Below are 26,130 nucleotides of genomic sequence, written 5' to 3'. Positions count from 1 at the left end.
AAAAGGCATAGTAGGAGATAAACTCTCTGTCCTTTGCACTTCTCTAGTATTGGGGAAAGAGTATAGATATCCCGTTTTTATTTAAACCAGTGCTTTCTTTTATGCTTACCTTTCCAAAAGCACTATAGGCTATATTTATCTTACTGTCATAATCAACAGTGAAATTATATATATTTACTTTACTGGACCCATGCCCCCTTGTATTTTAAGACGTGGAATTATGCATGTATTTCCCTCCTCAATTTGTTCTTTTGCTGCTTGTGCTTTTGGTGTCACACTTATTCCATTGGTCTATATGTCTATCTCTATGTCATTACTGTACTATTTTGATTAATGTAGCTTTGCAGTAAATTTTGCAATGAGAAAGTGTAAGCCCTCTAATTTTGTTCCTTTTTATTTCAAGATTATTTTGGTTTTTCTGGCTCCCTTGAAATTCCATACAAATTTTAGAATTGGTTTTTCCATTTCTACAAAAAACACTGTTGGGATTTTGGTAGGGTTACATTGACTGTGTATATCATTTTGGATAGTATTATCATCTTATAATATTAAGTTTTATAATCTATGAGCACAGAATGTCTTCCCATTTATTTTAGTATTCAATTTCTTTCAGCAATGTTTATCGCTTGCAGTGCAGAAGTTTTGTGCCTCTTTGATTAAATGTATTCCTATCTTATTATTTTTGATGTTATTGCAAATGGAATTATTTTCTTAATTTTTTTGTGGATTGTTTGTTGCAAGTATATAGAAATACAACTGATACTTTTGTGTGTCAATTTTGTATCATGCAACTTTGCTAAATTTGTTTATCAGCTTTAACTGTTTTTTTTTGTGTATGTGTACATGTGTGCACAGGTGAAGATTCCTTAGATGTTACTATGTATAAGAATATGTCATCTGTGAACAGAGGTAGTTTTATTTCTTCCTTTCCTATTTGGATACCTTTATTTCTTTTTCTTGCCCAATTTCTCTGGCTAGAACTTTCAGTACGATACTGAATAGAAGTAGTGAAAGCAGGCATTCTTGTCTTATTTCTGATCTTAGGGGAAAAGCTCTAAGATCATTCACCATTGAATATGATGCTAGCTACACAACATTTTTTGCAGTTTAGAATATTCTATCCACTTCCATATCACGTGCTTTTTATTTGGACTGTTTTTTGTTCTTATTTGTTATAGTTTCATTTTCAGAAATGCATCTTATTCACGTGTTAGTTCCCTGTTTTGTGTTCTCCAAAACTGTAATATTCTTTTCTATCATTTTCATCCCTCTCTTTCTTCTTAATTCAAAGAAGGCTTTCTTAATTTTGTTGCACATATTGCTGCTTTCATTGTTTGAGTGTGAGTCCAGTTCTGCTCTCTCCTGAATGGATTTTTATTTTGCTGTTACATCTTTAATTTACTTGCATTCACTCCATACTGTACATATTTCCTTTTTTTTTTTGCTTGTTCCCTTACTATAATTTTGTCTTTTTTTTCATAAAGACCACATATTTTGCATTACACTTTACAACTGCATTACCTTGTAAATATAGAAATGAAAATTTATTTAAATACATTGGCACACATGAGAACGCCAAAGAATTTTATAAAATTTTGTCTTGGATATGGCAATAGGTCTCCTTTCTATGTTCTTCCACACGTCACTTTATATTAGTAGTTTGTAAATATATATATTTAATTTTTGATTAATATATGTCTTACATACATGACTGTAAACTTAATGCAGAGAGTGACAATGTCTGATTTATTTTTCATTCTATATACAGTGCCTGGTACAGTGCTGATTACATAGAACAGGTTAAAAAATATTCATTGAACAAATGAGTAAATGAATAGTTTTTAAAGTTATCCCTGTTTTACCTTATTCTACATTTTAAATTTTCATACAAAACAGGTTGAGCTGTTACATTTATTTATTAACAAGGTGAGATCTAGTCTCACTTAAGATTTTTAAACATGGATAGCCCTGGCCTTGCTCTTGTCTATTTGAATGGTAATTGGATTTTTGTTTGTTTTGTTTTTACACCTGGTATCAGAAGGCAAGTTAGCATTCTATGCCAGTTACTAGCAGGAGTTTACCCTATACAGTTTTGCTCTCCTTAGGGTGCTTGCCTATCCCTCTCCCTTTTGATCTTTAACACTCTAAACTAATGGAATATATTAAAAAACTACAGATCCCACCATGTATTACAGTCTGGAGTTGGATTTCTGTGTCTAACATTTTGACAGCACACACCCAGGATGCAACTTGCCGATGCCCGTTCTTCTACATGCTCTCTTAGCACCGGACCCCAGTCTTTTTGGCACCAGGGACCAGTTTCATGGAAGACAATTTTTCCACCCCCAGGGTGGGATGGGGGTGGGGGAAGTGGAGCTCGGGCAATGATAACAGTGGTGAGGAGTGGCTGTAATTACAGATGAAGCTTCCCTAGCACACCCGCCACTCACCTCCTGCTGTGCAGCCCCCATTCCTAAGTTTCAGGGAAGACAACTTTTCCATGCGGGGGTGGGGTGCAGGGGGCAGAGCAGTGGAGCTCTGCGGCCAGTCCCTAATAGGCCGCAGACAGGTACCCGTCTGTGGGCAGGAGAGGTGGGGGCGGGGTTGGGGGGTGGTTGGGCGATCACAGTCTTGGTGGATGTAGTGAGCACACTTGCAGGACTGGGGATGGGGAGAGTTTCACTTCCATTCTGTATCTCTCTTTCTGTATAAAATAGTTTTCTGGCTAATTAAAAATGCACCATCTTAAACCTATATAATAATACAAATTGTGGGTATCTGAGTTGGAGAATACTTAACATTTTCTCCCTTTTTTCAGGTGGTCTATATTTATTGAAATGAAGTATAGATAGTTAAAAAAAATCAATGCAGTATATCCCCTTCATAGTTCATGGGATTTTCACCCTAATTTTGATGTTAGCTATTTTTTTAATTCAGCCTCCATTTCATGTAGATTTTGGTATTTGTTCCCTGCATATTTTAATGGGAAGTGGGAAAGCTTGTATTTGTGACTCCTTTCTAGATACCCTTCTAAATTGGAAATTTCTGAATTCTCTTATGAAATTGATAGCTGGGTACCATCTAAAAGAATAGTGAATTCACAGAGTCCTCCAAATCTAATTTGCAAACTAAATGTTTCATCACATGATGATGAGTAAGAAATCTGAAGTCTCTGAGGAATTAAAATATGGAACCAATTTATAAATATATACCAGGCTGGGAGACCGGCTGTCAACATGAAACCATTTTTACCAAAGTTCCTAAGGAGTTTCTGTTATTATGAACTAGTTATCTCACTTTCCTAATGAAAGCAAATAACATCTATAAAGATAGGCTTTCTGACCAAATCTGTATATTTAAAACTTGTTATTTTTCCATTAATGTCTTTATTGCTATCACATGGGACACAGCCCCCTAAGTTAGGGCAAAGTATTAACAGAACTATTTCTCTGCAGGGGCTCTGTCATTCCTGGGCTCTGCAATGGTCACTGTTTACTCTGTCCCCCACAGCCGACACTCAGATGACATGCCTGACACCCACAGGATGGGCCTTAATTTCTAAATTCTAAATTCACTGGAATTTTATTTACTTCTAAGCCGGTAGCAGCTATGGTTTCTCTATATGACATTCTTGAAACTTTGCACATTTATTCCTCGATATCAGAGTATGTAGTTTGAGAGTAATTTTCTTACTACTGTAGCAAAATGGATATATGGATTTCAACCTGGCATGAGAACTGAAGAGATGATATGGCAAATTGAATCATCCTAAAAATTTAATTTAGAATGCCTCAGTTTGGGCTACATTAATTTGTTTAATTTTCATATATAATTTTGTTAAACATGTTGTGGCAAGTGCTGATTAAACATGTGGAATAAAGACCCTCACTTCCAAGAAAGGACATCTTATTTTCTTAGAAGAGCTACTTTCCATTTTTCTCAAATCTTAATATACTTAAGGGATAAGCAGGCATAGTCAGCTAGTGGTAATTGTTGATGGGAATGCTTTTGGGATTATAACTACTATACGTCTGGGATGTAGAGAGTGGTACGAAAATGAGTCAACCAATCTCAAACACTTTTCCAGTGAAAACCAAATGGAAATGTGATACTGATCAATTTATTAGTCATTCTGAATGGGTGACTATTTCATAGTTGTTTACATATTTGTATGCCCAGCTCTGAATGGGAGAATATGATCTCTACTAGGCATCATTGTGAACAGTCAGTAAGGGCTTAATTACATACACAATGCTTGCTCAGAATCCAGTCAGAGTCAGGGTGAAGAGCAACTGTGAATGCCACCATTCTACAAGCCAAGTAAGAGAGGCAGAAACTGACTGAGAAATTCCTTTGGGTACATCACAAATTAGGGACAGAATTAGACTGAAAATTCACAAGCACTGAGGTTCCAGTCTGTTGCTTAGTCACCGAATCTTTCCTCTATTCAGCCTTCAGTCATGGTTCTCCCTTTAGATTGAACGACAGATTTACTTATGAAAGTTGGTGCATATAGTGTGACGGGGAATGAGCACAAGCAAGAATCCAAGTGATGTCTCTAAATTCAGTGTTGTGGACACTGCCAAATATAGGCTGTAAATATTTTATTCATTCATTCAGATTTACTTTTTTAAAAAGGGATACATGCTTTCAAAAGAAAAATTTGGTATTGTAGTAAAGGAAAAAGAATAATTAACAAAACAATCGTACAATTCTCCCAATAAAAAATTCAACATTTTGCCAATTTCCTACTTTAAACATATACAAATTTTATTATATCCTAAATTTACCAGTCTTTAAACAATGCTTTGAAATTTTAATGAAGTTATTATAGAAGAATGTTTAATTAATAATTATTGTGAAGTTCAGAATTCAATAGATAGAATTCTTTTTTTTTTTTTTTTTGAGACAGAGTCTCACTCTGTTGCCTGGGCTAGAGTGCAGTGCCATCAGCCTAGCTCACAGCAACCTCAAACTCCTGGGCTCAAGCAATCCTCCTGCCTCAGCCTCTCAAGTAACTGGGACTATAGGCATGCGCCACCATGCCCAGCTAATTTTTTCCAATAGATAGAATTCTAAAGGACTGAACACTATTCTGAAATTGAACATACAAAATATGATATAAAATCACAGCTTACCATATAGTTCCATAAGAACTTAATAAGTATTTATTGAACAAATGAACATATATATGTATATACAGAGATAATACTTTATATGTATGACTACCCATACTTGGTTCAATTGGCTGGAAAGAGACTAGAAAAAATACCAGTCTTTAGAGGGATTTCTTTATCTCATAATGTTATGTAATAATAGTAACCATTTGTTATATACCAATTGCTATACACAATATCATTACAAATATAAATTCTATTCATACAACAACAAAGAAATGTGTGCTTTTTATCTCTACTTTACAGATATGGAAATGGAGGCTACCAGAGTTTAAATGACTTGAAGAAGTTCACACAGGTAGTTAGTAGCTACATTTGAACCAAGTTCTATTTGATTTCAAAGCCTTCAACTTTGCATTGGTGCCTACACTATAGGAAAACTTAACTGAAATAATAAAAAGGAATCTATCAAATAGTAGAGTAGTGTAAAATAATATTTTTTTCTAGTAGTCTTTATTAGAGCCTTTCATAAATGAAACTTAAAAGCTGCTCTCTTTAAACTTCCATACATCTACCATTATGAAAGTAAACAGATATTAATGGAATTGGCTAATTCTTGGAGTTTTTGCTTATGAATGTATCCAACAGTTGCAATGGGTGATAACAAACTTCAGTTTCTGCATCTTGATAGTTTCAGAAAAGATTAGATGTCCTTGAAAGCCTATGACTGAAATTAAAGTCTCTTACTTGCCAAGCTCAGTTACCTATTTATAACAAAGTCTGTAGATTTATTCTTTTATGAATGCATGACACAAAAATATCTTTTTATAGAAGGAATTTTTTTTGTAAATTGTCAAAAAAATAAGGATATGGTGTTCTGAATGTTCTAGGTTGGAAAGATACCCTCTGCTAAACCACTCTGGTCTATATATCACTTAAAAACAGATTTTTCTGTTCATACAACAACCAAGAAAGGTGTGAATAATCATCTCCATTTAACAGTTAAGTAAGCAGCGGCTTAGAGAGTTGAAGTGATTTGTACAAGTTCACATAGATAGTGACTAGCTGAATTTGAACCAGGTTCTATTTGATTCCAAAGCTTTCCGCTTTGCATCAGTGGAAACAAAATGATTTGATATGAGGTATACTTGAAATACAATAAGCTGCACATTTTAAACATATACAGTTTGGTAAATTTGACATATGTATAAACACTTGAGATCATCACCACATATGCCTCACCTGACAGGGCTTTTCATACCTTTGTGTAATCCCTCCCTCTCACCTTTTTGCCTCTCCCCACTACCCCCTATGCAACCACTGACCTGTTTTCTGCCGCTATAAATGAGATTAATCTGTATTTTCTAGAGTTTTATATAAACATAAATGTACAGTATATATTCTTTTTTATTGGGATACTTTTAGCATAATGATTTGAGATTCATCTTATGTATTGTGTGTATAGATAGTTCATTCCTTTTTACTGCAGAGTAGTAGTCTATTGTGTATATTTACCGCAATTTGTTTATCCTTTCACTTGTTGACAGACATTTATGTTATTTCCAGTGTTTGGCTATATTACAAATAAAGCTGCTATGAAAATTTATGTACAAGTTGCTCTATGAACATACACTTTCTTTTCTTTTGGGTAAATACCTTAGGAATAAAATGGCTAGGTAATATTACAGGTGTATTTTTAACATTTTAAGACATAACCAAACTGTTTTACAAAGTTGTACCATTTTACATTCCTACCACTAGTCTATGAGAGTTCCAGTCATTCCACATCTCTCTACATGTGGAAAGGCCAGTATTTTTAATTTGAGCCATTTTGATATACCTACCATTTTGAAATAATATTAACAATGTAAACAATTATTATTTTTTGTGGTATCAATATTCAGACTAAGGTAACATAAGGCAAATAATGTCAAATATATAGGGCCTTCCTTGATTCATTATTATATTGGTATATAATATTGTCATTATTTTATATTTTATAATGGCATGAACATTTGTATTTCAGGGATTTCTGATTAAAACGACAATTAAAATTTCACTAAGGCACAGAAAATGTTATATGTTGAGTTTTTATTTATTTATTTATAAGTTTATTATGTTCTTGTATATAAAATGGTGCTCGTGTACATGATTAATGTTTTAAAAACATAAAATAACAAGATATATAAAATGTAAATGGTTTATCTATAGATTCACTTAGATTTTCCATGTAGACAATCATTTTGTCTGAAAATGACTTTTTAAAATCTTTTCCAATCTTATATACATCTTATTTCTTTTTCATATTGTATTGCATTTAAATTAAATGCTTTTTTTCAAGGGGTTATCTTCTTAGTATTCATTTTGGATCAAGCATATAGTATGGTGCACTCCTGACACATGAATTCTAGTCTAAGTTGCTTATTACCTTCATTGTATTTAACAGAGCCTCAGTTTCCTCATATGAGAATAGGGATAATAATATTTGCTAACCCACTACTGGGATGCTATGAAGATCAAATGAAGTAAAATATGTGAAAACAAGTTTTATACTGTGATATGACATTCAAGGATTAAATTATATACCTACTATGGAGGAGCTACTACATCTGTTTTCTTGGGGTTGTTTTGAGGGAGCTATCTTATCCTTAAATAAGTTTGTAAATAATTATTAAACTGTATAAAAACTGGTTTTATTGAGTGATTGGTTCTGAGCCAGCTTTAGAAAATTTAGCATGAGAAAGTAATATAAATAATGAGAAAATCATATCAGTTTGGAGATTCAGCAAAATGGCGAAAACTTCAGAAAAATAAACCGTATCATAAATGTATCTCTGTATATTATGATTCTTTTGAGAAGAAGCCAATGCCTTAGTTTAGAAATTAGATCATATAAAAACTTAGAACGTGACATCTTGTCACTGTAAATGACATATAATGGACACAATGATCATCTTTGCACTTATATTTTGGTAGTCTGTAGGAGTTCTACCAATAGCTAGATGGCATATTTTAAAGTACTTTTCTTTTTCTTTTTTTTATATGTATATAGGAAAAATATAAAGCCATATACTATAGCTAAATGGACCAGTTAATACTGACTCATCAGAATGGCCATTAAGAAATTGTTCTGATCTTTGAAGTAAGACTTGCATTCTGATCATTGAACATTCACTCTTGTTGATCAAAGGCAAACCAGTTATCAAAAGAAGAAAGAAAAACTAGGTCAAAAGGTGAAAAACAAAACGGGGAACAAACTGAAAGAAAATATCTCTCCTTCCTAGCTCATTAGTTAATCATGTAGTGTCTTTTATAACATATTTAAAATGTTTTGTTTATTGTGATATGCTATGGATTGTACTAATTTTACATCAATTTGGACTCAAAAACAGAATTTATGGTAATCTATAATAGTAGACAATGATTTTTAAGTCTGACAGTCAAATGAAACATATACTTCCAAATAGAGGAAACAAAGTAATTCTTGCCACTCAGAATCTATTCGGAATTTATAAATTAGGATATTTTTCCATTTACTGGCATACGTTCATGCAACATGGATTAAATAATTGAACACTAACTTTATTATTAATATTATGCACACACACCCAATTCCATGGTAGATACTGTTCAAGCAAGTAACACATAGTTCTGTCTTTGAACTCTCAAACAAATCAGCAAGAAAGAAAACCAAATAACCCCATTAAAAAGTGAGCAAAAGATATTTTTCAAAAGAAGATATACAAATTGCCAACAAACATATGAAAAAATGTTCAATATCACTAATCATCAGGGAATTGCAAATTAAAACCACAATGAAATACCACATTACCCTTGTCATAATGGTCATTTTTAAAAAGTCAAAAAACAATAGATGTTGGTGCAATGAAAAGGGAACGCCCATACACTGGTGGGAATGGAATTCCTGCAACCTCTATGGAAAACAGTATGGAGATTCATCAAAGAACTAAAAGTAGGTCTACCATTCTACCCAGCAGTCCCACTACTATCTACCAAAATGAAAAGAAGTCATTATAATAAAAAGACACTTGCACTTGTATGTTTATCGCAGCACAATTCACAATTGCAAAGATATCAACCTAGGTGCCCATCAACTGATGAATGGATAAAGAAAACCTGACATATATATATGGTGGCATACTACTCAGCCATAAAAAGAATGAAATAATATCTTTCCCAGAAACTTGAATGAAACTGGAAGCCATTATCCTAAATGAATTATCTCAGGAATAGAAAAACAAATACTGCATGTACTCACTTGTAAGAGGGAGCTAAGCAATGGGTATACATGGTCATACAAAATGGTATAATAGACTTTGGAGACTCAGAAAAGGAGAGGTGAAGGATCAAAAAATTACCTATCAGGTACAATGCATACTATTCAGGTGGCAGCTACACAAAAAGCCCTGACTTCACCAAAATGCAATTCATCTATATATCAAAAAAACAACAAAAAAAAAACTAAACCAAACCAAAACAAACAAAACACCTGTATCCCCTAAATCTATTGAAATAAAAATAAATTTAAAAAAGCCTGAAGTTTTTCTGAGTTTAAGCTACGTTTGTCTTATTCACAGCGGATATGTGTGAGTGTGTGTAATGGGAGGAGGAGAGGAGAGAAGGGAAATCAGGAGGTTGTGCTGGAAGGGATGTCATTGATCATGGACATGAGTGGGGCTACCAGTTGTACCGTCCTGAGTGTGAGCTGTGGAGAATGGGACGTAGTCATGACCTGGATGTCGGCCTGTAAGGCTTCTTAATTAATGGGTGGGTTGAGGCTACTTGCTCAAGAATGTTATTTTAGGAGAATCCCAAACAAAGCATCACTATAATTAAACTATGAAATCCTGTATATCCTCAACCTTTTCTATTATTTCTGCATCAGTGAATGACATAATATATATTGGCTTGTAATGTAGTTATTTTTATACCTGTAAGAGCTCCTGCTTCTATTTTGTACGGTTGAGATAATGTCTTAATTTATTTTAGAGTCTCAAGTGTTTGGCCCAGCACCTTAAACAGAGAAGATGCTCAATATATATTTGTTGAATAGATGAACAAATTAATTAAAGGACACTACAAAAGATGAGTGCTGGAAGCCAGAGCCAGGATGCAGAGCAACATACTTTGCACAATACTATTTTGTAAGTAAAACAATTAAGGCTTAAAGAGGGCAAAAGGTTTCTTGGGGTCACATCACAAATTAGGAACAGAATTAAAAAGAAAATGCAGAGGCCCTGAGGTTCCACTCTGCTGCTTAGTCACTGAATCTTCTTTTCAGCTTTCAGTCATGGCTCTCCCTCTAGATTGAAAGAAAGATTCGCTTATGGAAGATGGTGCATGTAGTGTGACGAGGAATGAGAGTCTGGCCCCATGACATTTCCATATACTCTTAACAATATCAGCTGTGTTCAGCATCCTTCTTTATCAATTTTTTTATATGAGGATCTTTCAGGTTAAAATACAGTCCTCACTTCAATTTATTCTCATAACTATGGGGGGAATATGAAGATTATTGATGTAAGACTCATAGTACCCTGCACGCTTGCAGAGGAAAGGTATTATGTAAATATAAAGCTTGATTATTTCTGCCACTAGCACAGGACCAGGTTTACCAACACATAGTTCACGGGTTGCTGAGCCACCAGCAGATGATATACATTTTTTTTTCTCTACATGGATTAAACTAGAAAAGATTTCCTTTGGGATATTTAGACCATTTACTCTACTTAAGTATTTTTTTTTTTTTTGATTGGGTAGGTGGTGGTGGTAGAAGGACAGTGTTAGAATTGAGATTAATTTCGGCTTAAAACATGCATAGGCAGCCAAACAGGAAATCCAGCATAAAGAAATAAATAAAAATAATAATGTGAAAAATGTGGCCTTGTTTTTCCCTTACTTGTGTTTCTTGTGATGTTGGGTTTATTTTGAAACAAAGTATTATCAAAAACATTGAGTTCAGTTGGACTTACATAGAAGAAGGATCATGAGGTCTTTTGGAAGAACCCTCTGTATCAATAGAGAAATGAGGGAATTTAGAATTGATTATAAGAAACATTATATTATGGAAATAGTTTTGTATGAAACCAGTGATATCACTTGATTTGTTGTTATTCACACTTCTCAAGTCTGGAAGGGATGCGATTCTATAATTTATAGAACAGATAATATTTAGTGGTGGAAAAGAAGGTTCACTTTTGTTTGACTGCTGTTTAATGTATATGCTGGTATTTTGACATTTTTATATGAACTACCTTCACACCTCATCCATAGTAGAAAAGGTATCCATCTACTTTCTGATGACCTGGTTTGATGGCTCCATGATGTAAATAGCTCTAGAATTTACTGTTAGGGAGACTGACCCCATATTAACTAGGAAAAGTGAAACATCATCTAGCAAAAACATACTCATAAAAATAGAACAATGAATGCAAAATATGTCTATATGCCTAGTTCATGTGTTCAATGGTCTGGGCTTATAGTAAATATTTGCAGCTAACCAATTCTGGCATGCTAGTGTAAAAGCAAGTGGCTCCGAATCATTATTCCTTGGAAATGTTACTGAAATTTTTCTGTGGCAACTAAAAACTGGAAGAATCTGTTTTCTACAGTTTCCAGGTTGATAGTAGACTGATTCTGTCATGTGAAAACTTGGGCTTTCAATTGAATACTTGTGTGATTACTGAAAATCAACCACAGTTGCTTTCTGAGGAGATTCTTAGCTTTGCGTCTCCTCCAGAACGAGGTAAGTGGGTCTTTCTTAGAACGTGAAACTTAAATAGGCTTTTCATGTATTGTAAAAGGTATGACAGTTCTACCTCCTTATCTGGAACCCAAGGTATGTAGATGCTTCTTCAAACAACAATAAGTGTTATCTAGTCCCTCGTTTTTCTATAGCAAGCAATGCTTTTTGCAGGGCACGTGTCAGTTGATTTTTATGTTTTGCCTCTATTTCTCACCTGAAAAATTCTGCTTGGGAAACTGAGGCTCAGGGAAGAGAAATAAGTTGTCTAAGATCAAACAGATTGTTAAATCCAGATCTCCTTGATTCCAAAGCCTGTGATCTTTCCCATGTGCTATTCTTAATCCAAAGTCTGACTGTGAGAAGTGATTTTTTTCAGAGATACAAGTCCAAAGGCCCATCCTCCATCAATTTTTGTGGATGTTTTATCATGGGATACAGTTTGAAGACAGCATGGCAATTAGATCCATTTACATTACATTAGACCTTGGGAGTTACTCTCCCTACCTTTATCTTTTATTGAAAAAGATCACAAAGAGCAGCAACATTCAGTCTATTTCTTTCTCAGAGATCCCAGATTTAATCCCATGGGAGAATTTCCTTTAGAATTTTGAGCTTAAGGATTAGAAATTTCTGTGAGGAATTGATATGCTTTCTACTGTTAATTATTAATAATAAGAACTATGTACCTTTACAAATTCGTTTTTTTCATTGGCTGTTATGAACCTCAGAGTTAAATTGTCTATTTTGTCATTTGAAACATATAATGATTTTGGCTACAGTATTTATTTTATATCCTCTGTTTAGTTTTGGTTTTCTAATTTATTAAGTATATTTTGCATAATATTCATTTGAAACATCTCAATTCCTGTAAATAAATAAGAGTAAATACCTCTCTAAAGGAACTGAACTTAATACTTCTTCTACCTGTTATTGTCTTATACTTTTGAAAGACATTATATGCTGTTTTCAATGTGTCCTTTCATGCAAGAGGATCTGCAGTCTAGGTGAAGATACTAGGGAGAATGGCCATGTTGAAGAAAAAGAATCCAATTAAACATATCTGATGCTTTTAGAGTACAGGCTATATATTAGGTACTGTGGGGTATTATAAGCATTAATATAAACATAAACCTAGCCTCTGAATATTCCCACCCACAAACTAGAAAACAACAAATGACATAGTATATAATTTATTTTATAAAATGATTAAAATACCTTAAAATGAAAAAAAATCTGTAGAATGTTTTATGACAGTCATATTTTATAAAAAGTTGAAACTATCCAAGATAGAAACTTAAAACATTTATTTTTGGAACTATACAGAAATACCTCATCAACCCATTCTATTATGTGATTAACTTTGTGTTCAGATGTTTTTCATGCTCAGCTTTTTATCCACAGCAACACAGAGTGTAATGCTGTTCCATGAACAGCATGCTATGCACATGCAAGGGCGCTGATGTTTCAGCCTGTGGCTTACGTGTTGTTTTTGGCATACCTACCCACCCTCCTCTTCTCCATTTAAGAAAGCAGATGGTTATGCAAGTGAAGATGACATTGCTTTAGAAATAATTTTGAATATGCTCTCATTTATATGAAAAGTGAATTATGTACAAACCACAACCTAAATGTGACTACAACATATAAAGAAAATTGCTTTGCTATATATACCAAAAGAGGGTCCAAATGAATAAGTTCTAATTCTTAGTGCTTTACTGATATGAGAAATACTTGATCACTATTTCTCTTATAGAGTTTTTGCTTCTTTAAACTTAATTATTTTAATTCCTTTCAACCATTCCTTATGTTTTATTTTTATGGCTAAACAACTCAATGCCTAGATAGGCATTAGTAACAAAGAAACTATTAGAACAAAGAACCTATTAGAACAAAGAACCTACAGTAAAGAATCTGTAGGTGTTCATTTTTTATAAGCCACAATGACTGATGATACAATCAGTTCATTGCAGGAGGCCAGGCTTTATTTCACCTGATTTCATTGATAGTATGGAAATTAGGATTGTGACCCATGAATGTATTACTTTTGATAAGAACCTTCTTGTGCCCCTCAGGATTTCTGGTACAGGTATTTCTGAAATTTCTTAGAGAACATAACTAATATAAAATTTTATGATTTTGTATATTTGATGAAGGCAGACAGATACATGATTTTTTTGGTTGGGCTTTGGAAAAATTTTACCGTAATGATAATAAAACATAAGAATGGACTACTGTATTAGTCAGTATATATTAGGTAATGCTGCAGTAAAGACCTCTACATCTCAACAATTTAAGACAATAGAGGTTTGTATTTCTACATATCGATAAAGATTGCTGTGGATGGGAGGTGGGCCTGCTCGAATCACTCAAGGACTTAGGCTGACCGTGTCTATCATCTTATGATGCCTCCATCTCAACATGAGGCTTCAAGATTTGCCATTGTAATCATGGGAAATCACGAATGGCTTTTAAATGGCTCCATCTAGAAGTGATATGTTAGTTTTGCTCACATTTTATTTGCTGAATTAAGCCACATGGCTATGACAAACTTTCAAGGGGCAGGGAGCTTAACCCTTCTGCAGGACCAGAGGGGAGGAGCACTAGCAAGAGTTAGCATACGTACTGGGGTCAACAGCGGCATCTTTGTGTGTAGACATTAATGAAAAAATAGAAAACTATGTTTAAATAATTTATGTATTTTAAAAAATATTCTTATAAATCCATAAATATCACATTACAGAAAAAAGAAAAAAATTATTAATACTACCATCACCTTAATGCAGTCCCTGATAGCATTTAACTGTATGTTTTACACTTTTTTCTATATACTTATTATGGTAAGTTAGTTGTAAATATGGTGATTTTACAGTTTTATGACTTTTTATAATTTAATGTTATAACAAAAAGAATATCTCTAAAAGGCTAGTCTTTATGACTGTAATTCTCAATGGTTACATGAAATCCCTTCTAGTGGACATACCATAATTTACTTAATTAGTCCCCATTGTTGGGCATATTCATTGCTTACTATTGCCATTGTGAATACTGGAAGTTACAAAATCTTCAACAGCTTCAGCTCTTAAATCTGTAAAACAGGGATAATATTAGTAATTCTAACCTCAAATATTTGTTGTGAAATATATATTAGGCCTTGGATGTAAAGAATCTATAATCATTCCTGGAACAAATATTTGTTTTCTTCCCCTTGGATGATTTAACAAATGAATTCTACTTTCCATCCTCTCACAAATTTGATTATATATTTTTCTGTATCAAGTCCAGATTTGATCTGCCATTTCAGGTTGCTTTGTACCCTCAGTCTAGTTCTACCTCAGTTGGGGTCAATTTTGCCCTCCAGATGATGCTTGGCCACTTCTGGAGATATTTTTGATTGTCCACAACTGAGCGGTGGGGGGGATTGCTACTTAAATCTAGTGAGTAGATACCAGTAATCTGCGAAACATCCTACAATGCACAGCACAGCCCTCCACGTCCCCAATAAAGAATTATATGACTGAAATGCCCACAGTACCCTGTAGGGAAACCCTGCTTTTAGCTTAACTCCCTGGTTTTAGCTCCAGCTTCTCTGATACATTACAGGGAGTTTTGAACTCTGTCTCCTCTGCACCTGTCTGTATCCCTCTGATGGTTCTTTGAGTTCTCTCTCCTGCTCTATTTTGAGGAGAGAAACCATGCCTTACTTACCTTAGTATTTCCCAAAGCAGGTTCTGGGTCTTACACTTAAGAAGCTCTGGGCTGATATTTACTTCAATAATACAACATTCTGGGCATTATTAGTACATGAAAATACAATTATTCATAAATAATCATATTTTTTCTAGGAAATTTAGCTGTGAGATTTTACAAATTTGGGGATTTTAGCAAAAAACAGCCCATACATGTCTTTCTTCAAACAGAAAAAACAGTCTTTTTAAAAAGTGAATTTGACACACGCGAGTCAAATTAAGCATGATTGAATAACCAAATAAGAAGAATGTGTCCCCTTTCTATTAGTTTACTAATACAAAAATGAATGTAGTGTTCATCTATATGTTCATTATTAAGTAGTGATTTAAGTATTTTTGTAAAGTTACTATACACTATGCTATTATAAATATATAATCATGTTGACATGAATTTTATATTTCATAAGCTATTCTATGCCTTATATTTTATTAAACTATTCTGTGACTATTCTACACTTTAATAGGAATAGAATAATAGGATTTTAGCATGTAAACATGTATAGTACTTGTTTTAGTCTGTTTTGTGCTGCTATAACAGAATACCTGAAACTGGGTAATTATCAAAAACAGAGATTTATTTCTTATAGTTCTGGAGGCTGAGAAGTTGTCCAAGGTCAAGGGTTCTGCGTCTGGCTAGAGCCTTCTTACTGCATCATCCCATGGCGGAAGGCAGAAGAGCAAGAGAGCACAGGTCAGAGACAGAGAGAGCAAGAAAGGGCCAAACTTGCCTTTATAATCAACCCATTCTTACAATAATGAATCCGCTCTCATGATAGCAACATAAATCCATTCATGAGAGCAGAGCACTAATGACCTAATGACCTCTTAAAGGTCCCACCTCTCAACACTGTTGCATTAGGAATTAAGTTTCTAACACAAAAACTTTGGGGGATACATTTAAACTACAGCAGTGTTTATTCCAACTGGGGCTCAAAATTTTCATCACCTTCTTTCTTTATTTGTAATTTGTCTTATTTTTTGCTTGAATGACATTTCCCCCTCTCATTCGGATAGGAGATAGAGGACTCTCAAAGTGATGTTCTACAATTGGTAAATTTGGAATGGAAATTCTTATGAAAGGAATTTTTATCTAGTGATATGGTGGAAACCAGATCTGAAAGGTTGAAAATTAAGTGGGAAGTAAGGTAATAGGGACATCAATAATGGATAATTTTATTAAAAAAATTGACCATGGCGGGAAAGAGAAGAGAAGACCTGGGAGTAGCTAGAGGGGACACAGGGTGGGGGAATAATTTATTTTTTCACTGGAGAGAATTCATTGTGCTTACAAGCCACCAGTGTCAGTGTTTACGACTATGTTTCCCTCCCATTATGCCATCTGAAATCTTTTTTGGTTTAAAATTTTTATACATTCTTCAATACTCCTTCAAAATTATAATGCAAAGTATATGCACCATTCACACTCAAAAATGAATAATTATTGCAAATAATTGCAATACAATATAGCACAAATATATCTTAACTTATCCCAATATACAATATTGCTGATTTTTGTTGTTATGTAATTTTTGGTTTATGTTATTACTTATTGCTTTTATTTTTCTAATTTATAAGCCTATAACTGTGGGCATGTTTCTTTCTTATATTTGTTGGTACTCGTGTTCACTAAAAAAAATATTGTTGAGGACACAGTCTTTTATATTATATCACAGAGTCTCCTTAGTGAAGCTACAGCAGAGAAATTTGTGTCAGGTATCAGTTGCATGGAAAGATCTATTTATTCAAGTAAACTGTAAGCCTTGTGTCGGACCACATTTGCCTCTTGGCTCTGGATACTAGAAAGCTCAGCCTCAGAATCAAATCTTGGCTCACTTAAGACATTAATATAAGAGCTTATTATATGAATTTTTAAAATACTGGATCTTATAACTAGTTTTACCTTTGTTTTCTACCTTATTTCACTTCACTGTCATTTCCATATTTTGTTTCTTGTTTTATTGTGTGTTTTCTAGATACTTTGTTGGAATTATTTGGAGTGAAATAATAAATTATAAAATAAAATAGTATTATTAATATTAAGGATAAATTTCTTTTATGCCTGTAGGACCTAATGACTTAACACAGTAGTCATGCAATAAATAATCCCTGTTGTTGATCATGTTAATGATAAATATATAAAGTAATAAAAGTCCTACTGATAGCTGAGTTGAATATATAAAAAAGAAACAAAACAATAACAACAGCAAGACACATTCAAATCTGGGCTCCCTTTTAGAATATTCTGAAACCCATGAGGAATTTTTTCAGTTCTAGTTATTGTCTTCCTTTTGGGAGGCAGGAGCTACAGACTGCTATCATGATAAATATGTTTCAGTGACACCTTTCTCCTCCTAAATTGTATAAAATGTGTGTGGATCAGAGGAGAGCTTTTGATTTTCTATCTTTGGAGCTATTGTTTAGTGCTTTGCTAATTAAAAGGTATTTCATAAATTATTATTATGCTTTGGCATAATGTGTGGGCTGGTTAGAAATGCATACTCTCGGGTCCCACCAACCATCCACTAAAAGAGTCTTCACTTTAACAAGATTTGCCAGTGATTTGTACTCACATTAAAATTTGAGAAGCACTCACTCTGATTACTCTTTGCCAGCTGATGTTGACTAGCTTTAGGAATAGGATAATTTGAGAAATACGCAATAGTGACTTTAATTCAAAATTTAGATTTATCAGTTCTCTAGTTTTATTGCATGCCTATAGTCCCAGCTACTCTGGAGGCTAAGGCAGGAGGATTGTTTAAGGCTGCAGTGCACTATGATTGCACCTGTGAATGGTCACTGTACTGCAGCCTGGTCAACACAGAGAAATTGTGTCTCATAAAAACAAAACAAAACGAAACAATATTTAATTTTACTAAATCCAAACTTCCCTTGTAGTTAACTTTAAACATGTAACAGCTAAAATAACTGTATAAATAGTATATGTTAATATAAATATTAATAAATGCAAATTTGCAGTCTGCCTATATATCAGCAGGCAAAAAGACGTAGAGTAGATATACAATTAATATAGTATATGTAAATAATAGTTTTAGTGGCTAGTTTGCACTTGTCCTCTTCATGAGTTTATTACATTTCAGGTACATGTCTGCTTGAAAAAGGACAGTGAGTTCCAGCTTATAACTATGGACTTAGTTTGATAAAAATGTTCTGTGTTTTGATATCTGTCTAGATACATCTATCTATCTATCGTATCTGTCATCTATCACTAACAAGTTTCTGTTATGGCTTCTATGTCTATGAGAAGTCTGAGATTAGATCTGTATGAATATGTATTATATATATGTTTAAAGCATGAACTGTGGCATCTAAGTCAACTCATAGACCATAGGACATTAAAACTGGAAGAAATGTTATTACACACATCTATCTAGTCCCTGGTCCCCACTGCACACTCAAATCTGTTATTCCAAAATTTTCTAATCATAAGATCTGTGTGAGCCACTGTGTCTTGAATCTGTATATTAAAAAGCTCCTAAGATGATCCTAGGGGTTAGGCAAATTTGGGAAAAAAACAAAATCAATGAGTAGGTGAATATATAAATTATTTTCCTTTTAGGAAAAAAAGCTCACATAATATTACAATTATTTTTATAGTCTTCTTAGCCATGTTTTTATATGAATTTAGAGTTAACTTGGAAACTGTATTTAGTTTGTATTTGTATTTTATCATTCAGAAGAGTCCAAAGCCTTTTGAAAAACATCATAAAAATTCAATCTTTTGTGGCTTGTTTTCAAGTTTAAAAAACAATAAGCTAAAGGTATCGTCCATATCACTTCTGAAAGTGGATATTTTTATGATTATGAAAGATTGAATTAAGAAATCATATACTCTTAAACACTCATGTGGAATATATCATTAACTTGTTAGTTATTTTCCTTGATGTTGACATTTGTTCGCCCAGAGTTAGGTGGCTGCAGAACCAGAATGCATAAAGTCCACATCTATTAATAAGAACCTGGCAGGGAGGGAGACTTCAACTTAGCTGCTGAAAAAATGAACGCAAAACAAGGCAGAGACCACAATGAGCTGACTACTTCAAAAAATAGATACAGTGATTATCTCTCTCTTTAACTTAGGGGTGTATCAACTGTTTATAAACACTTGTCAGCAAACTGCATTTTCTCATATGCTTCATGGTTCAGGAGTCAAAACCACATGCAACCTATAAATAATGGACTTTTCCAGGGCACAAAGCTATCTATATTCATGTCACAGGAAATGTTTACATGGGAGCAAAATGCTTTAGCATCAGAATAAATCAGTAACAGCTCAGAGTTCAAATTTCTATGTGTTTCCTTGACATAATAACGAAGAAAAATTCTGATGTTGTATAATACACTTTAATTAAAAACAAAACTTTCTACAAATTATGGAGTTTCCCAAATAGCACAAATCAATGCGCCATTTTGGCATATCATAAACAAGAAGCTACAATGCAGATATTGTGTACTTTTTTATCTCTAAAAATATCCATTTATTTTAATCAATTAAAATAGGATTTGGCTTGGATTAGGTTTTAGGAGTTGTGCCAGGTCAGACCACATCAGGAGAACTTGAATTGTGTTGTCTAGGTGATACAGAGGTATCTAAAGCATTCTATTCCTTAAAAAAATTATGAGCTGAGGTTTTAGTCCTTGAGAAAGCATCTAGCCTTTTTTTATGTTAGAAAATTTATGTTTTTTAGATTTCTTTTATCAAAAATATAATTTATATTAATAGCTGACAATATCACTATTATTTAAAAACTTATCACAGTTATTCTGATGCTTTTCAATGAACAAAGGTCAGCAATAGTGCATATAATTAAGAAAACATTCAAAATAAAATCTTGACTATGATAGGGAAATATAAGTCATCGTGAAAACAAATAATTCCATTTTATGTAATAAGTAGTGTGAAAACATAAAATTTCATTTTATATGCTAAGTGATTTAATGTACATATTCATTCTTTTTGGAAAAAAGTAATTTGAATAATTCTGAGACAACCAGAATAACCATTATACTTTTTGCAAAATATGCTCTTGTACAAAGGTGGAAAAGATAATGAAATCAATGTGTATTTTTAGATTGAAGTTACAGACTTAAGTTACTAAAGGTACTGTTAAAGGAGCAGCTGAGTACATCATTAATAAAGCATGATTGAATTAAACCATCTCATCCTAGGATTTAATATAGTCGTCAATTTCCCTTAACTATTTAGATTAAAATAATCTTGGATTTGCTCTTACTTTGAAAAAGTTAGTATAGCTGATAAATTCATGTAAAAATGATAAGACTTTCTATTTAGATACTTATCTTTAACAGTAATTGCAGGTAAAGTAACACAAATTAGTATTTCAGACATTTCCACCAATACTATTATATGTTTTCAAGCAGAAAAGACAGGATCTTGTACTATACCCCCAAAGAGTAAACTCAGGAGAAATGGAAATTATAAAGCACACAGCTTCCATTTGCATGGGTCTTAAATTTTGAACTCATTAGCAGTAAAACTTTATTTTCACTAGTGGAGGGGCATTTTGGCTTGAATATGCCTTTCTAAGTTAGCCAGGATCAAGCATAATGTAAAGTTTTGCATAATTTTTTTCCTAACACTTTGAGTTGCACCTGGATGTAAATAGCTAACTAGACTAGACTAATGATATACTCAGTGTCGCCAACAGCCATAGAGTTAGCTCCTCTTCCTGTCTGGGTTCTCCAGTGAACTTTTAAACCATTGGCTTTTAATTCAGGAACACACTCCAAGGAGCTTGTCCCCTGCTCTTTATTGCATTCTAGGGGCAGCTCCATCAAACTGCATCACCACCACTTAGCACTCTCTCTAATAAAAAAACACTCCAGGTGTTATATTGAATCGGTTATTATCAACAGAGGATTCCAAAATTTGGTTTATGCCCTACTCTTCCAAGATTCAGGGCAGGCTGAAGTCCCAGATGTGTTTTATGAGTGCCAACATGACAACTGAAAAAGATCTGGCCTGATGCATGAGTAGAGAGCTGTATTCTGACCCAGTGTCCCATATTGTTGACTTAGGGAACCATTTCAGGAGAATCAAAGATAGTTACCAAGCCCCTTTGTGACAATGACATCTAAGGAAAAATGGTTGAGAAATAAAAAAGTGAAAGTTAACAACGAGAGTGAGAAGGAGAGAGCAAATCAATGAGTGAAAGAACACCAACAGGATGAATAGGATTGAGGAAATAATTCTTCAGAAATAGTAATTACCTTCAGAAAGGAGTCAAGAAGTACCTCAATTCTTCCTAGAAAGAAAATCAAGATCTTAGGAAAAAAAATTGAATGATGGAATACATATTCCCTTCCAGGATTATTTAAGAAAAGTATTTAATACTAGGTATAAAATAATCAAATCCTGGTAGACTAGAAAGTATATACTTATTTTAATGATAAATCTTTGTGTCAAAACCACATTTTTGTATACATAATAGTTCTTTGAAGTCAAACACTAAACCCTAACATGGAGTACAATGTTCCTTTGACTGCTGCCTCTCTTTCTCCTTTACCAGTCTCCTCTTAAGTCTTCTGGCTCTCATATTTTTATATTTCATTAGCAGTGGAGGTCCTATTATTCTCCACACATATTCTGTTTTTTTCCCCCTCATCTCAGTAGCATTGTATATCGTTTCTTCTGTATTTGGAACTTCAGCTCCTTTTTTGTCTATTTAACAAAAGCTCATTATTAAAGCTCAGATGAAGGGGTGACTCCTCTAGGAAGCCTTCCTTGACATTCTCACCTCCACTCAGCAGATCTCTGTATTCCTTGTATTTCTTGATTGTATTAAAATTGTATTAACATTTTTCTTTGTCTTCTCTCCAAATAAGTCTCTGACTTATTTGACTGCAGCAACTGGATTGCATGCATCATTAAAACACATTTTCCTGGAACTTAATGGATGTTCAGTATAGAATGAATAACTGAAGTGCCTTTAGTAAGTTGCACATCTATCGCTAAGAAAGATGAACTTGGACCACTTTATTAAAAAAATGTTTGAAGTCTCAGTTTTGCAATAATTGTGAGCTCCAATGAAAAGCCTTTAATGGGTAGGTAGGCAAAGCTAGGGTAAGAAGATGTTCTTAGTAGGTAAGGAGATATTGAAATAAATATTCTTCTAGAACCAGAAAAGTTGGGATATACTGTAACAACTCATTCAGAAATTGTGAATTTCATTTTATTTAATATCTTTAAAAAATGGAGTAGCTTTGTCATTCATTCATTCACTCATATATTTATTTTTGAGAACTTATAATGAGCTAAGCACTATGTGAGGCTTTGGGGAAACAAGGGTGGATGTAGTACATATTTTGTCTCTGAGGGTTCACAGTCTGGTCAAAGGTTGTTTTATGGCTTGCAGACAAGCCTACAGAGATGAAAGCTTTTGAGTGATGAGAATTCAGCCTAGCAAATGTAGAAAAATCTTCAAAGAGAAATAAACAACTTAACTCAAATCTGCAGACTGCACTGGATTGGATGGGGGAAGCAAGATGGGAGAAGGTGTTAAGGCAGAAGTTAGCAGGAGGCATCAAGGTAGGCAAGAGCTCAAATTTAGTGTCATTTATTTCCCTGGAAAGGACTTCATTGAAAGAAGAGAAGGATAACAGTGAAAAAGGCTCCCTGAGATTGACTATAGTGGTGGAGGTAGGAGGGTTACACCTTTGTTCCCTATAAGCTTGTAACACTGACCTGATGTAAGCCTCAGTTTCCTCATCTGTAAGTGAGTAAAGGATGAATAAAGGGTAAAATCCTTATGCAAAGGCAAAGTGAAGATCAGGAAAAATGCTGTTTTCACATGCTTATTAAACTTACTAAAGACATTTCAGTCATTCATTTTAGCATGCTTTTGTGCACAGAATATAAATGCTCTGAAATGCTCAAATGGAGGTGGTCGGTATGTCTCTAGCTGTGGTGTCACTGACAAAAGAGTCTCTGAGCTACCCAGCCCAGACAGATGGCTGAGCAAGGTTGCACTGAACGCCCGAGCACAGCGTTGGCTTCCTCTTCTCTGAAATCGTAGCTCAAATCCTTAACCTTTTATCATTATTTTAATGATGTTTTTATGTTTAATTTAACTGTAAATCACATTAACAGAGTTTTGACTGGTATGTCAGAGTGCTTAAAAATTGAGTTAAAGTCATTCTAAGAGCTAAAGAATTTGTCAAGTTTGACATGTTTAGTCATGATGATCCAGTCAAGTGTGGAGATGTTGAAGAGATGGTGCAAGATGATATTTAATTTGTTCAGGCTTTGAGTAGTGGAAATAGACTTGTAGCAGAGCTTTTGTTGCATATTAGCAACAATTAAGATAATAATTTATGGCCTTTGTTAAGGACATTAATCAAGGCAAAAATGCCCCTATAAGGCAATTAATTATATATTGTGCTTATTTTCTAAATAACATTGCACAATTCAGGAAGCATTAGTGAAATGCTATACTTCCCTTGTATTGCATAAACATATTATGAATAATGAAAGATAGGCATTCATTTTTCCATATTTGGAAGCGGTATCTTCAGAGGTCAAAAATCCCATTTGTGACGTTTTTACTACCAAAGACTTTCTTTTCTTAAGATGTTTTTATCACAAAATTAATATATGTTTAAGCAAGAAAAATATAAAACAAAAAATCAGTTGCCATTACTGTTAAAATTTTGATATATTTAATTACTCTTTTCTATGAATCATATTAGGATATCATAACTGCTGAAACAGATACTCTCTAAAATATCAGTGGCATAACAAGATAGAATCTTACTGTTCTCTCAGCAGGTGATTGCCATCAGCGGGGACAGGAGACCCGGCAGGGGTGGGGGTGACTGCAGTGCAGCCGCACTCTGCTCTGTGTGGTCATTCAGGGCAGGGCCCTTACTGCCTCCTGCTGGAGTTTCTGGGCCATGGACCTCAGGCCAGGAGGGAAAGGGGATGACAAGTGACTTGTTTGTTTACATGTTTCAGACCACAAAATAGTGAGCATCATTTCCACTTACATAGGAAATGTAATTTAGGTATGTAACCCGCTTGGAGGGGAAACAAGCTTAATGTGCACATAATCATCTTTACCATAGCAAATATGTATGTAAACAGGCTCATATACTATACATTCTGTTTTGTAATATTGTTTTATTTACTCAGAAATGTATCTGAAACTTCTTTCCTTCTTAACTGGATTATTGTTATTTGATTGTACCAAAATTTATTTGCTAAGTCAATTTCTTGCTAAACATTTTGGTTATTACCGGATTTCATTAATATATGCAACAGTCTGATAATAATCTTGTACTTTTGCATACAAGCCTAGTTGTTTTCTTAAAATATTTTCAGAAGTGGAAGTGCTAAGTCAAAGGGTATGTACTTAAAAAAAGTCATTTTTCTCTTAGGTGGAAGCTGAAAGTCACCCTTAGTACCTTTTTTATTTTTAAAAATGTTTTATTTTTAGTCCTTTTTATTTTACTGTGAGTTAAAGAATCAATCATCAAGTACTTATTGAACATCTAGTAGGTGACTGGCTTGTGCTATAAGGAATTCAAGAAAAGTAACTAAGGTTTTTTATTTATTTATTAGGAAACGGTAATCTATTCCATATATTTAACATTAAAAGGCAGTTTTCTGCCTTTCCCCAATTCAGTAACTGGTGAGTTTTATTGTGGTTATAGAAGGGAGTAAAGAGAGGTAAGGGTGTTTTTAAAATTATAAAGAATGAGGTACCTATTTTGTAACAAATACAAATGGAAAAATAAGACATTAAAATGTATTCTTAAAAACTATTGTGATAATGTGTTCAACAGAATTTACAGGGACAGGAAACTACAAGTCACAAAATTAGATAAAGACAACAGAAATCTGGGGAATAATAAACCCTAGTTTTAAGAAGACGGTGAAAGATGACCTCAGAATCATGCATCAGCTTTGGTTTAATGCATTTCTTGGAGAAACGGGGCATGTAATTAGATCACTCTTATTATTATAAATTATGAATTCTTATGGTTGATAGTAGCCAAAGGCAACCTTAAATTTTAAGTTTGATTTTAAGTATCAAGAATATTTTTAAATAAGTATCAAATCTGAGGCATCTTTGAACTTTCTAAATTTGCTTATTATTTCGATGATCATGTCAAATAGCTCATAAGCATTACGTGCTCCTTTGAAATAATGTTTGGATATACTCTGAAATGGCAGAGATTGATTTTATTTTAATTATAACTCTTTCCTTTTATTTAAATTATATATGGTTTCATCCTTTATTTTTAAGTTATGCATGTCTCAAATTTATATTATTTGCCTTGTTTATGAATGCATTAAATGTAAATAATTTTTTATAAAATTCATTAGTTAGATTCTCATTTGTTTTTCTATGATAAGAGATAAAAAGTTTTAGCAAAATTTAAGACCTTGAGACTTGCCGAGATGTAGCATCCATAGAAAAGTTATTTCCAGAAAATGGAAATAAATATAAGCTATTAGTAA

Source organism: Eulemur rufifrons, chromosome 7 (genome assembly GCF_041146395.1).
Source record: "Eulemur rufifrons isolate Redbay chromosome 7, OSU_ERuf_1, whole genome shotgun sequence".
Lineage (NCBI taxonomy): Eukaryota > Metazoa > Chordata > Mammalia > Primates > Lemuridae > Eulemur > Eulemur rufifrons.
Note: the sequence above shows the minus strand (reverse complement) of the source record.